Source organism: the organism of the source record quoted next, unplaced genomic scaffold (assembly GCF_019419815.1).
Source record: "Pyrus x bretschneideri cultivar Hongxiangsu unplaced genomic scaffold, Pyrus_bretschneideri_v1 Contig10, whole genome shotgun sequence".
NCBI classification, from domain to species: domain Eukaryota; kingdom Viridiplantae; phylum Streptophyta; class Magnoliopsida; order Rosales; family Rosaceae; genus Pyrus; species Pyrus x bretschneideri.
The window spans coordinates 2,911,192-2,926,120 of NW_025999391.1; the positions used below are offsets into that span (position 1 = coordinate 2,911,192).

The 14,929-nt window shown below is 33.1% G+C and overlaps 1 long non-coding RNA gene and 1 pseudogene across 4 annotated transcripts; one reads left to right on the forward strand and one right to left on the reverse strand.

Annotated features, from left to right (window-relative positions):
* Positions 1 to 1,935: 1,935 nt before the first annotated feature.
* LOC125468877 lies at positions 1,936 to 4,971 on the reverse strand. Of its 4 annotated transcripts, none has more exons than XR_007251223.1 (3): positions 3,755 to 4,971; positions 2,738 to 3,668; positions 1,936 to 2,230 (listed from the first exon to the last, which is right to left on the reverse strand). It is a non-coding gene; the product is annotated as an uncharacterized LOC125468877 (long non-coding RNA). The 4 variants fall into 4 exon arrangements; XR_007251221.1 differs by having other exon boundaries at positions 1,936 to 2,436; XR_007251224.1 differs by having other exon boundaries at positions 2,758 to 3,668; positions 3,755 to 4,970.
* A 2,033-nt stretch (positions 4,972 to 7,004) lies between these two features.
* On the forward strand, positions 7,005 to 12,697 carry LOC103934975 (annotated as a pseudogene).
* The last annotated feature ends 2,232 nt before the right edge of the window (positions 12,698 to 14,929 follow it).

The window sequence follows — 14,929 nt, forward strand, 5'->3', positions numbered from 1 at the left end:
TTGAGAAAAAAAAATCTGATTGAAGTTTTTCATTTGTGTATATAACTTGAGTGGTTGAAGCTTTTTCCTTTGGACAAATGGCTTGAAGGGTTGATGTTTTTTCCTTTGGGCACATAGCTTGAGTGGCTGAAACTTTTTCCTTTAGACACATAGCTTCAGTGGCTAAAGATTTTTCTTATGGGCGCATAGCATGGCTGAAGTTTTTTCCTTTGGCCACATTGTTTGAGTGGTTGAAGCTTTTTCCTTTGGCTGCATAGCTTGAGTGGCTGAAGCTTTTTCCTTTGGATACATACCTTAAGTGGTTGAAACTTTTCTCCTTTGGACACTTAGCTTGAGTGGTTGAAGCTTTTTCCCTTAAGCACATAGCTTCAGTGGTTGAAGCTTTTTTCTATGGACACTTAGGTTGAAAGGTAGAAGTTTCCATTTACCATTGTTGGCAAGTAAAGTTAAGATATAACACTTGCATGTTGTCATGGTGGCTATATAGGTTATTGAAGTTTGTGACTTCGAAGTTCTTGTAAATGTTGGAGTAGAAAATGCCTGAGGTTTTTAAAAAGCCTATAAATGAGTTTCTTTCAAACCATATCCATGGCAACCCAACTAATTTAATGAAGCTACAATGTTTGACCTCCTTGTATAGTTGAAGGAGATGTTAATAATGCTTCATACTGCATGGTGCAAATTAAGCCACTGAAGAGTTGAAGCCTATGTGTTGCTTGAAGCCTTTTGGAAGCTATACAAATTGATTGACCTCCTAAATGTGTTATTCCCCCTACGTAGTGCCTTTATATATAATAATAAGGTTGGAAAGAAATCATTCTCCTCCAAGGAATATAAGTCCTAATAGGGAAGAATAACTAGAATAAAATCTAATTTAAGATTTACACAATCACACTTAAATAAGAAGTTTATAACACTTCACCTCGAGTGTGTAAATACTCAAGTAGATTCGGCATCATGTGTTGTTGAGGAAGTCGACTTGTCGTCACTAATTCTAGGAACACGGTAGTCTCAATAAGGTAGGAACATGCATAAGGAAATAAGTCTCATAAAAAATCCTAAGCCTATGGTAAAAATCCGAGTAAGGACAAAATAGTTAAAGAAAAATTTGTGAGCAATGCAAAGTCAAATGAAATGTTTACAGGACGTCATTAGGGATATAACCAACCCAAGATGAGAGCCTCGTCAAAACCTCGTCAGGTAGCAAAACCCTAGTGGGAAAAATGCTTCTAATCGTAGGGAAAAATAGTACATTAAGATCAAGCAAGTATACTTCAGGATACTCCCCTGAGTTTGACATAATTCCAAAGGGAACTAACAATGTCACAACTCAAAAAGTTTACGCATACCAATCCTTGAACAAGCTTCTGAAACGTCGCCTTCGGTAGTGATTTGGTAAAAAGGTCAGCCAGATGGTCTTGTGAACGAATCTGCGTGACTTCAACCTTCTGATGCTCTTGTTGTTGATATGAGAAGAAAGACTTCGATGCAATGTGCTTGGTGTTGTCTCCTTTGTTGTAACCCTTCTTAAGCATTCGATGCATGTTGCGTTGTCTTCATAAATCATCGTCGGGAACAGATTGTGCAACCTAATATCCCAAATTTATGCTTTTGGCAAAGACCCATGAATTTGAAATTGCTTTGTGTAGGTGATTCACCATATTTCTGTCCAATTTAACTTCACTAAGGTCTCTCTTATTCTGGTTTCGTATGGAGGCTAACCCTGAAAAATGCGAGAGGAAATATGCAGCTTTCTTTTGTTTTTTTTTTTTGTTTTTTTCTTTTACTTGTCGGTTCAGTATTGCATAGACTTGTGATCTATGAAATAAACACGTGCTAAAGGCTTCTCCAATTCCAACAAGTGACATGCACTGCACATAAGGCAAAAGAAAATGAATGTAGGCCACAAGTATATTATACAGCCAAATAGGTAGACACTTAAATCATAACAAACCATTAGGTTTATTTAAAAATAAGGAATTATAACATCATATTTTCCTCCACCTCATTAATATAACTATAAAAGCACAACACTATGTAATTCCTTTCGTCTAAGTCCAAAATATCACAAGAAAATGTAGCTTTCGCAAGAAAATAAATAGTAAAATATGCGTTCATCATTATGCTATTTCTTAATGCCTCCATCCCTCCTTGGTCGTGATTTCGATCTTCCTCTTCATCATCATCAATATCGCTCTCTTCACTATAGTCTTCGGGGTCATCAAAATGCCTATCACGTTCAGAATGCCTCCTTTTGTAGTTATGAAGAGCCATTGTAGCAATGACAATATTCACTTGCTTATTGAACACACAATCAAGCATATCCCTCAAAATTGCCCACCTTTTTTTCATACTCTAAATGTACACTCAATTACGCTTCTAAGAGAAAAATGTATATGGTTGAATACGTCTTTATGCCCTGTTGGTTGGCCACTCCTATAAAAATATGAGAGATGATGTCTTTGACCTTTATGCCCCATGGGGTGGTATTAAATTTCAAATCTATAAGTTTGATAATATCTATTGCCATCTAACATACAGTATCCAACATAACACCAAAATATCTACTAATGATCTCCGAAGAGTGTTGAAATTGCTCTTAGCTATTCTTTTTTTTTTCTTTTTTTTTTCTTCTATACTATGTCCTAACATATGCAAGAACATTCCTAATATCACTTTCTCCTTGAACCTTTCAAACTATAGTTAGCTTGCAATACTTTCATTAACCAAATGTTACCTATTTGAAAAAATTCATACATGGAGTTTTATGCACATATTTTAGATAATATGCTTCAATAGCTCGAGTACAAGCACATGCTAATATGTCAAACTCTTCCTCATCATTATCTAGAATGTCCATATTCAAGCGCACGTGCAAGTTAACAAATAATCCTTAACAAAATTCAAGCACCTTGCCGATTAACAGTTGTACCAATATTGAAAACAAAGTATCTAAAAATTAACTCATAATTCAAAATAACATTCAAGGAAGGTGTCAAACAAATTCTACGACATAATCCTAAAATCTGACTAAGAGTGTACAAATCCAGAATGTTTTGTAAAACTACAACTCCCTCATTGGTTGATGAACTCATAATTCAGCCAAGTAAGTTGCACACTAGGATCTTTCATGATAGAGAACATCTCTCTCTTCTCTTGATTAAAAAACAAACGAGTTGCAAACAGCCACAACGGGCTAGTACGCTCACAACCGGTAACGATTCAACAACCTGCACAACTTCAGGAATACTAGTGCCTGTCACCAATTGCCTCATAGTGCTCTTACCCTCTACTCCACCAATAAGGCGGTCAATTTGACCATACAATTTTCCAGCATCGCCAACCTTTTTCCTTTTTCTATCAAACTTACTTGTTCTTAATTCACCTTGTTCAGCTCTTTTCTTTTTCTTTCAGCTTTTTTCTTTTTCCTTTCTTAGCACCTTTTCTCATAGATTCGGTAGTGCACTCTCCTCATCATCTGATCCAATAGATTCATTTTGTATATTAACATTTCCTGTTGAGTCATCCCTACTATTTGGTAGTAGTGCACCAAATGAAGGTGCCCAAGCATTTGCACCAATAGCAACGCTATTTGAGAGCATCCTATCCAACTTTTCATCGAACTCGGGAGTGATGCCTTTCTGCAATCTTCCATATTCAGGATTTATCTAAAAATAAAAAAGAATGTTGTTATTATGTAGTTTATGATTACTATAACTAGAATAACATCATAACTGATGCAAAGTGAACATACCTAAATCTTATTATTCCACCATTCATCATATGCATCCACTGTTCCCTTGCTTGGATTCCACTCTAGGCCAGTTTCTTTCCCAATTAGTTTTTTGCACAACTACCAATCCTTTTTTAGTCTATCTCACTTATTTTTCAATTGCGCTTTACTATAAGAATTTCCTATTTCTTTCCTAAAGTTTTCTATCAAATTTGTCGATCTTTCTTTGTTAAAGTGAGGGCCAAGACGACGTCCGACCTCAACATCCTTGATGCACAATTTACTGAATACAGATATATTATGATCATTGCATGTACCATGTGGAGCTCTTGCTGAAGTTCCCACCTTTTTTGCCATCCTTATATATATAATATTAAAGGAAAACTAATGAAAGGGTTTGAAAACTTTGAATTTTAATGATAGAGCAAAACAAGACACAAAGTTCAACGGAGACCACAACAACATCAGAAGCTATATGGTGTATAGCATAATTGTAATTATGAGCTAGAGATAAGGCTCTGAAATGTTCATTGCCTGCGCAAAATCATATGCTTACTATGATTCTGCAATCTTCCATTTCATGCGACTCATACTATTCTTTTATCTTTTGGTCCAAATAAAAAAAACTACTTTTGAAAAGCTCACTATCCACATGCCGGTGTAAATTTATGTTGCAGACATGTTTTCGCTGATACCACGTGAAAGAGAGTATCCATGTCTGTGTAAATTTAATTTAACAGCAATCAAATCTTCCAGTATCATCCAAAAACTAATCACTGAACTAAATTACAACTAATCAACTAATTATACAGGAAAAAACGATTCTAACCAAATTAACCAAAGAAATTAATCCACCTCAAGTCCCAGAAATTAATTAAAAATAGAATTTAACCAAATTAATCAGCAAATTTCAATCATTTTGGAACAAAAATCAATTGTAGAAAAATGAAGAAAATGACTTATAGTTGAATCAGTTCAATATTTCAATATTCCAACAATAAATTGTCAAAATAAGCAAATTAGAAATTGAAACGAAAGAAAACTCACCTGTTGTTGGTGAAGAGTCCTTGAACCGGTGGAGATGAAGAGGATAGATGGGTCTATGCCCGAACCAGATGAGAGGGAGAGGAGAGAGCGCGAGAGAAATAGGGAAAGGTGGAAATTGAACGAAGCATAGGAGAAAAGGATAGTATTGTCAGCATAAATGTTTCATTAATTGACAATTACGCTCTTCTATGAAAAAAAGTGCTCTTTTAGAGTCTAACCAACTTTTGCTTTCTATTGTTTTTGATCCACAATTGAAGAAAAAAAAAAACTCTTTTTTCCAACCAAACACAATTTATGGTTCCAACTTTTTTTTTCAAAAAAAATTAAGCAATCCCAAGCCAGCCTTATGTTTAGAGGAGGACATATAAATTTAGAATTTTGGCATGGAAAAAAAAACTTAGAATTTGGTACCTTCAATTCCTAAATTTAGTTTCATGTAAATAGATGTTATTTTCATATTTCTATAAATGAGAGTTTAAAAATAACAAATTCTGTATTCAATTCTCTTGTTCTTTTAGGTTAATCAAACAAGCAAATTCACAATTTATAGATAATAAAATTTTGTCATTTCAATTTCCATCATTTTAAAATTCTTTAGTAATATAAATTATTTTCATCCAAACAGATTGTTAGGTTTTATTCTTATGCTATGTGTGTACATCATTTTATAGCATAACATAAAGAAGATGAATTAATAATCAATAAGAGTATTGTCTCCATTTTCTAATAATATATGAAAACAACTACAACTTATTTTAACTTAAGATAGTACAATTCAAAAAGAAAATGGTGCAACCTCCACTTCAAATTTCTAGAGTGCACAAAATTTGCCACAAAAACAAAACAAAAAAATCCTTCCAATTTTTTCCTCGTGTTGCACAATGCCAAAATATCATGTGCATTCTCCGCACCTCCAATTTTCCATTTGCGAAAAATCTACAAAAAGAAAGTCTTGCTCAATTTTCATATTGTTTGCCTCATTCGTCTTGTGAAAAGACATTAAAATTTGTTATTGATTCCTGCAAACAGAAAGTTAAGCGGGTAAATATATAATATAATTAGCATTTATGACATCAAGTACACATCTATATTTGTTTTTATGTATTTGTAGTTGTCATATATGACATGTCATCTCAACCAAACTTTTTTCCTTTATTATCAGACTTATTTCTTCTCAATTCGCCCTAGTCAGCTACTCTCTTTTTTCCCTTCTTATCATCTTTTCTTATGTATGGAATAGTTTCATTCTTCTCCTCATCATTTGGTCCAACAGTTTTAGATTGTAAACAAACATCTTCCGTGGATTCCTCCATAATATCTGGTGGTAGTACACTAGACAAAGGCAAGATCCACTTGTCATATAACTATTGTATTGAAAGATATATCTTTCGATGAAGTGGAAGAAATAGATAAAAGGAAATCTATAAAGTAGTGCTGAGGATGCTTAAAGGAAGAATATCTTAGATTATAAAAAAAATACAAATATGCTATATTATGTTATGCTTAAAAAAAAAAATGAATGAATTAAAAAAAAAATACAAAACAGATGTCATGTTTCACGATATATATAGTAGTGGGGGATTATGGGACAAAAAATAAATCCATTTGGCATGGAGTTAGAACCTTGTTTCGAGATATTTTTGCGGGTATTGATCCAGATTTAGATGCTCAACTTGAATTTGGAGCATTCCAAAAACTTGGAGATCCAACTACAAGAAGACAAGTAGTCTGATACAATATGCGTTGTTACTTGTTACTTTTCATTTTTATTTTCTTTTTGTGATTTTTAGATGAGGTACCAGATAAATCTTGATTTGAATCACTGCCTTTTCTTTGACTCTTGTTCTTTATTTATCCGGGAGACGATCCCAAATAAATAGGTATGGAACCTATAATTGTAAACCACGATCAAATCTATGGAAGCATTGGTTTATACATCCCTTTTAGTCTCAACTCTAGGAATAATATTTTTCGCCATCTTTTTTCGAGAACTGCCTAATGTTCCAACTAAAAAGGTGAAATGATTTGTTATCATCTCAATTGAAGTACAAATCCTCCCAATATTGGGAGGATCCGTACTTCAACTAGTCCCTTTGTTCCTCGAATGGATCTCTTAGTTGTTGAGAGGGTTGCCCAAAAGCAGTATATAAGGTGTACAATTTTTTGGTTGATAAAGGGATCAAATGGTATAATTCTTTTGTTGGTAGATTGGAGGATTAGGAACATGAATATTGCTTTCCTATTGGTTGTTTTTGCATTAATTGCTACTTCTTTAATCTTATTGATTAGTGTACCTGTTGCATTTGCTTCTCCTGAGGGTTGGTCGGGTAACAAAAATGTTCTATTTTCTGGCACATCATTATGGTTTGGATTAGTCTTTCTGGTGGGTATACTTAATTCTCTCATATCCTGAACCTATTCGTTCTATATCCAAAAATGAAATGACCCCCCTCCCAATTCCTTCAGGTTGCGAGACACACTAAAATTCAATATAAGTCCCAAAAATTCAAATAAAGAAAAAAATTAGAAAAATTAGAGAGGGGTCAAACTTTTGTGTTATTTCTTGTACTACCAAGAAGAAGCCACCCCAATGGTATCCTTTCACAATCTTTAGGAGCGAAATAGCCAATTTGAGAACCTAGCTATTTCGATGCCTTCTTAATTAGCGTGGAAATACAATTTCACAAAACCACTGGGTTTACGGATTCAATATTAAAACTCTAACAAGAAGAAAAAGATCAAGATTAATTAATTCTTCATACTTATCGATTATATACTTATGTAAAGAATTCTGGTCATAAATTTCTACTTTTTTGTTGAGTCAAATAATTTTCTACTGTTTGAATAAGTTTTGCCCATATTCAACTTCAAAAGTTTTGCCCATCAACAGTTGGATAGGCATAATATAAACATGCAGATAAATGACTCTTTGTTTCCGAATCCAGAAAACATTTTCTTTCGCTATAAAACTCAAGAGTAATTCAAGGATTGATCATTTCAAATTAAGATGAGATCGATCGAACTGTTGTGTACATTATCTAACTTTTCAACTCAAGGAATAATTTTTTTGTAAATAATGTATTTTTGTAGTATAAGTTATTAATTTCTTAGTCTTAATTTGAATATCTTATATACAAAAAACTATTCAAATTGAAGACTGTTTAGTCACAAATGTATCAATAAAATGAATAGTTCGTTATAAATCTTTTATTCAAATAATTCTTTTTGTTTAGATGATGTTCAAATAAAAATTAAGAAACTAAACGATCACAATATAAAATTTGTAGAATATGTGCATTCCTCATAGGTGGAACGCAAGGATTATCCATTCTTTTACGTACGTAGACAACTAATGGGTACATGAAACGTGCTTTCTTTTAAATTACAGACCATGACTTGGACTTTAAACTAGGACTTTCAAAGCCAATTTTGTTTACAAATTTTAACCCTTTACAATTCTCATTCTTGTACAAGCAAGAAGAATGTGTAACTACTATACTTTGAAGGGTGTCCAAACCTTCGAAAAAACCACCCAATGCAATCCTTTGACAATCTTTAGGAGCAAAATAGCCAACTTGAGAACCTAGCTATTTCGATGCCATCTTAATTAGAGTGGAAAGCCAATTTCAAAAAACCACTAGGTTTACCAATTCAATACTAAAACTCTAACAACAAGAAAAAGATCAAGATTAAATTCTTCATCTTTATCGCTTAAGTACTTACGTAAAGAATTCTGGTCATAAATTTCTATTTTTTTGTTGGGTCAAGTAATTTTCTACTGTTTGAACAAGTCCCTATAGCTAATCTTCCATATTCAACTTCAAAAGTTATGCCTTCAACATTTGGACATACATCATATAAACATGCATATAAATGACTCTTTGTTTCCTAATGCATTTAACATTCTTTTGCGGGAAAACTCAAGGGTAACTCAAGGATTGATCATTGCAAATTAAAATGAGATTGATCGTACAGTTGTCTACATTATCTTACTTTTCAACTCAAGGAATAATTTGTTTTTATAAATAATGTATTTTCATATATATAGTATAAGTTATTGATTTTTTAATCTTAATTTGAATATCATATATACAAAAAACTGTTCAAATTGAAGACTGTGTAGTTATCCAAATATGTCAATAAAATGAATAGTTCATTATAAATCTTTTACTTAATATCAACACTATCGATTGGGTTCATATATTTAAATGACTAAACGATCTCAAATTCAAATAATTATTTTTGTTTAGATGATCTTCAAATAAAGATTAAGGAACTGAAGGATCACAATATAAAATTTGAAGAGTATGTGCATTCCTCATAGGTGGAACGCAAGGATTATCCATTCTTTTACGTACGTACGCAATTTTTGGGTACATGAAACGTGCTTTCTTTTAAACAACAGACCATGACTTGGTCTTTAAACTAGGGCTTTCAAAGTCAATTTTGTTTACAATTTTTAAACCTTTACTATTCTCATGAGCTAGTACGTAGACACCATATCCCTTCCTCCCTTTCTCTATATAAACCCCATGCAATATTCCAGGAGGAGATAACTTAATTATCTCGAACGATATCAAAACTCCCAAGTTATGGCAATGAAATATTCACGATCTTTGCCCTTTGGTGTGCTGCTACTCATTGGCTTTGCATTGACAAATAGATAAGCAACTAATACAGATCCACCTGTTCATTGCGAATTACTCAATCGCAGCAGGTTTGAACCAGGGTTTATATTTGGCACAGGTTCCGCAGCTTACCAGGTCTGTATATATATGTATTTTACACACACACACACACATTTATATATTTCTTTTGGGATTATTTACCATATTTTTGGTGCATTTTATACATGCAGTTAGCATCCATGCATGAATTATAATGTTGACATCTTCCTTGCGTGTGTAGTAGTACTCTTACGTATATGCATGTGTGTATATTTCAGTACGAAGGTGCAGTAAAAGAAGATGGAAGAGGCCCAAGCATATGGGATACCTTCACCCACGAACATCCAGGTCTGTGATTACATCAATTGGTAATATGAAAACTTTAGCTACTTCATTTCAAAAGGAGTATAAATAGCACCTCATTCTTTTCTTCGTGAGGACATGTAAACTCCAACCTCTTAATAACCATGCACTTTGTTGGGAGACGAATAGTACGTGATCATGTGATATGTACAATATATGTATATTCATCATTAGTGCACACGCATATAAAGTACTTTGCACATGATATGGATTTCACTATTATGTTTTTGAATAACTACAGAAAAAATCGCTGATGGCAGTAACGGAGACGTCACTATAGATCAATATCACCGCTATAAGGTCTAAAACCTCATAACCTTGTCTCTTGACCCTTTATACTTGAAGGGCACATGTTAACATATTAAATTGGAGCCTTTATAAAAATAAAATAAAAAGGACAATATATAATGAGATCCTCAATATTTAATTTTAAACTTTTGTCATTTTAGGAAGATGTGGGGATTATGAAGGATATGGAGTTGGATGCTTACAGATTATCTATTTCATGGTCCAGATTATTACCAAGTAAGTTGCTCCACATCCTCATATTTGGTTGAGACCAATGTCAATATTGTGCATAAGAATTATTTTTCCTACAAGAAAATTATTCTCTTTATATACTTTTAACTAAAGTAATGTGATCGAGTTATCTACTGGTTAACCCTTCTCTTTTCTTTTTATTTTTGTTCTAATTAGATGGAACATTAAGTGGTGGCGTTAACAGAAAAGGAATTGATTATTACAACAATCTCAAAAATGAACTCCTACGCAATGGTTAATCATCCTACCTTAAACAATTATTACATGAATTTTTAGAACATCATTCAATTAGACTTTTAATTTGATTTTACTGATCATGTACTATAGGTTTAAAGCCCTTTGTAACACTCTTTCTTTTTTCTTTTTTTTTTTTTTTTTTTTTTTGGGTCAGCATATTGGCTCCTAATTGAGAATTCTATATGAATCATTATTATTGAGTTGTAATACAAAAGGGAATATACTCTCAGTAGTAAGATAATCTAAACGTTGTATCTTTTTCTATAACTCCTATTTATTCAACTAAAATTTATATTTTTGGGCAGGCATCTCAGAAAGGCTTGATAGGAATAACATTGGTGACATACTGGTTTGAGCCTGCTTCGGAGTCAAGGCAAGATAAAGATGCTACCTTACGATCTTTGGATTTTATGTTTGGATGGCAAGTGTCTTAATAAATTATATATAAACTCAATTACACGTTTACTTATGACTTGTAACATTGATACAACCTAGCTAGCATTACTCTTTATATATAATGCTATAATTAGGCTAATATTTGGAATTTTCATGTTTAGTAGGTTTTTGGACCCGTTAACAAGTGGTGACTATCCACACACCATGCGATCGATTGTTGGAAAAAGATTGCCAAAATTCACAAAAGAACAATCCAAGTTGCTAAACGGATCGTTTGATTTTCTTGGAATAAATTATTATACTGCTAGATACACAACTAGTACACCTAAGAACAATTCACAACAGTCAAGCTTCGTAACAGACCCTCAAGCTGATCTTACAAGTGAGTGCGAAAGGAAACTTACTTTCAATAGCTTAAGTTCTTTGTACTTCTTGACCTAGTTTGACTTCTTAATTACATTAATTATATTCTAATATTTACACCAATTGTATTCTAATGTTTGTAAATATTGTGGCAGCTGAGCTTAATGGAGTACTTATTGGTCCACAGGTATACATCAAATTTATCATTTTGAGCTATTTGCATTTGGAGGATTAGTTTTTTACCTCAACATTTACGTATTATCTTGAAATGGTGTTGCATACTGCTTCAGATTGGTTATATGTATATCCAAAAGGAATTCACAATCTTGTGCTCTACACAAAGGAAAAATATAATGATCCACTCATTTATGTTACTGAGAATACATACTTTTAAGCCTTGATGAAATGCAAAAGTTTCACATATTTATAATGGTGGAAAATGAAACTACACGTTTTTTTTTTTTAGAGGAAAAAATTAAATTTAATTTTTTGTGCAATAATATGTACGTAGGTGTATCAGAGTTGAATAATCCAGAACTATCAATTGACGAGGCTCTTCATGATACCAATAGAATTGACTACCACTACCGTCACCTGTGTTACCTTCAAGCAGCGATCAAGTAAGTAGTTATTAACAAATTAATTAAGGCTATATACTGCCTAGCCTTCTTAAGTTATTGTTATTTAATCATTATATTGACCTAATCCATTTGAACATTTGTGTATTTGTGTGCAGAAATGGTGCGAAAGTGAAGGGATACTTTCCATGGACATTGTTGGATGACTTTGAATGGGATTCTGGATACACTGTCTGATTTGGTTTAAACTACGTGGATTATAATGACGGGTTGAAAAGACACCCAAAACTCTCAGCACATTGGTTCAAAAATTTGCTTAAGAAGAATTGAAGGAATTAAAAGAAATTTATTGTTGATTATAAACATTTAAGTGGATAATTGTCCTTTTTCTGTATTTGTATTTCAATTCCATTCGCATTTGTAATTCCTTTCAATAATGTAAGTATTCTTTGAGATTCAATAATTCAATAAAAAGCTATAAGAGCTGTGAATGCTACAGTAAGACCTCTCTATATAAAGGAATAACTTATTTATGGTCGTAAACAGTTTTGGTCCTAGTTTGGGTTCAGGAATAAATACCACATTGTAATAAGTTATTATTTTTCTTGGTCCTATTGTAAAGAAACTCGCCTCAACATAGTAGTAATTGTTAATAAGTACAATCATAAGCAAGGCCACAAAAAAAATAAATAAAAAATAAATAAAAAAAAAATAAAATAAGAGAAGGTTTTAGATGGACTAAAACATTTCTATACTATTGTTTGGGATTCTCTTTTTTTTTTTTTTTTTTTTTTTTTTTTTTTTTTGGAGTTGATACCACACCTTGGAGCTTTTGGGTACGTATGTAAAACCTTGTTAATATCTTCTTGTTGAAGTCAAAATATTTCTAGCTCCTCAGGATTATCTTCGTCCCCTTCTTGCCTAATTGTATTAGTGATTATTTTTTCCATTAAAGCGTGCTCAACTTTTTGCACAACTTAACACAAATGTTTTCAGTTAGCTGGCTTTGCATATGACCTTGGGTGATATGACAAATTTGATAGAAGAAAAGAAAAAGTATACGCTTGAACTGGTCGAAGGTTGGATTGTACGTGTTTGTCAAATTTACTTAGAAGAATTAAAAGTTTTAAAACTTTTGCTATATATTACAAACATCTATTTTTTTATTCTTTGTTGAACATAAGGATGCTAATAGATTTTAATATATTCCGCCTGTTTAACACAGTTTTAAAATTCACGGCATCGCGCGGGCTTAATTGCTTGTAAGAAACTATTTACAAATGTTAATGCACAAAATCAGTGAGACTTTGGAACGACGTAAAGCGTCGAGTTTGTAACCATCGCAATGTTGCTCCATCACCTAGTGAGGATAATATGCAAAGAGATGGAGGTAGGGAAGCAACACAAGATGTATGTGGTTCACCTTAAATGGGGCTCCATCCACGAGGGTGGACGAGTCCTCATTAATAGTGAAGATTTTACACAAGACATAAGTTTAAGCATAATCATCATTAGTGAGTTCTAATGACGAGTTTATGCACAATAATGACATTAGGAATTAATTGTTCGAGAACGGTCTCCTTGTATAGTTGATGAGGGTCTTCGGCTCCCATCCACGATTGCTGTGGGACTCTAGAAGTTTTATTTTTAGGTTGACGCTTGTCGTGTTGTGATTGGTCTCTTGATTGGAGAAAAACTCATGTGCTTCGGCAAGGGTGCCTCCACATGAACTCTTCAGTGGGTCCTTGAAGGTATAAGGTTGACCGGTGCTTAGTAGTTTCGAGGGTGGTGAACTACGGAACAAACAGTGGTCCCCCAAGTTCACAAGTGAGGAAAGCTTCTCGGTTGGAGACTTGCAAAACCCAAATTGGTGTTTTTTTTTTGTTTTTTTCTTTTCCTTGTCGGTTCAGTATTGCATAGACTTGTGATATATGAAATAAACACGTGCTGAAGGCTTCTCCAATACCAACAAGTGACATGCACTACACATAAATCAAAAGAAAATGAATGTAGGCCACAAGTATATTATACAGCCAAATAGGTAGACACTTAAATCATAACAGACCATTAGGTTTATTTAAAAATAAGGAATTATAACATCATATTTTCCTCCACCTCTTTAATATAACTATAAAAGCACAACACTATGTAATTCCTTTCGTCTAAGTCCAAAATATCACAAGAAAATGTAGCTTTCGCGAGAAAATAAATAGTAAAATATGCGTTCATCATTATGCTATTTTTTAATGCTTCCATCCCTCCTTGGTCGTGATTTCGATCTTCCTCTTCATCATCATCAATATCGTTCTCTTCACTATAGTCTTCGGGGTCATCAAAATGCCTATCACGTTCAGAATGCCTCCTTTTGTAGTTATGAAGAGCCATTGTAGCAATGACAAAATTCACTTGCTTATTGAACAGATAATCAAGTATATCCCTCAAAATTGCCCCCCTTTTTTTCATACTCTAAATGTACACTCAATTACGCTTCTAAGAGAAAAATGTCTATGGTTGAATACCTCTTTATGCCCCGTTGGTTGGCCACTCCTATAAAAATATAAGAGATGATGTCTTTTACCTTTATGCCCCATGGGGTGGTATTAAATTCCAAATCCATAGGTTTGATAATATCTATTGCCATCTAACATACAATATCCAACATAACACCAAAATATCTACTAACGGTCTCAGAAGAGTGTTGAAATTGCTCTTAGCTATTCTTTTTTTTTTTTTTTTCTTCTGTACTATGTCCTAACATATGCAAGAACATTCCTAATATCACTTTCTCCTTGAACCTTTCAAACTATAGTTAGCTTGCAATACTTTCATTAACCAAATGTTATCTGTTTGAAAAAATTCATACATGGAGTTTTATGCACATATTTTAGATAATATGCTTCAATAGCTCGAGTACAAGCGCATGCTAATATGTCAAACTCTTCCTCATCATTATCTAGAATGTCCATATTCAAGCGCACCTGCAAGTTAACAAATAATCCTTAACA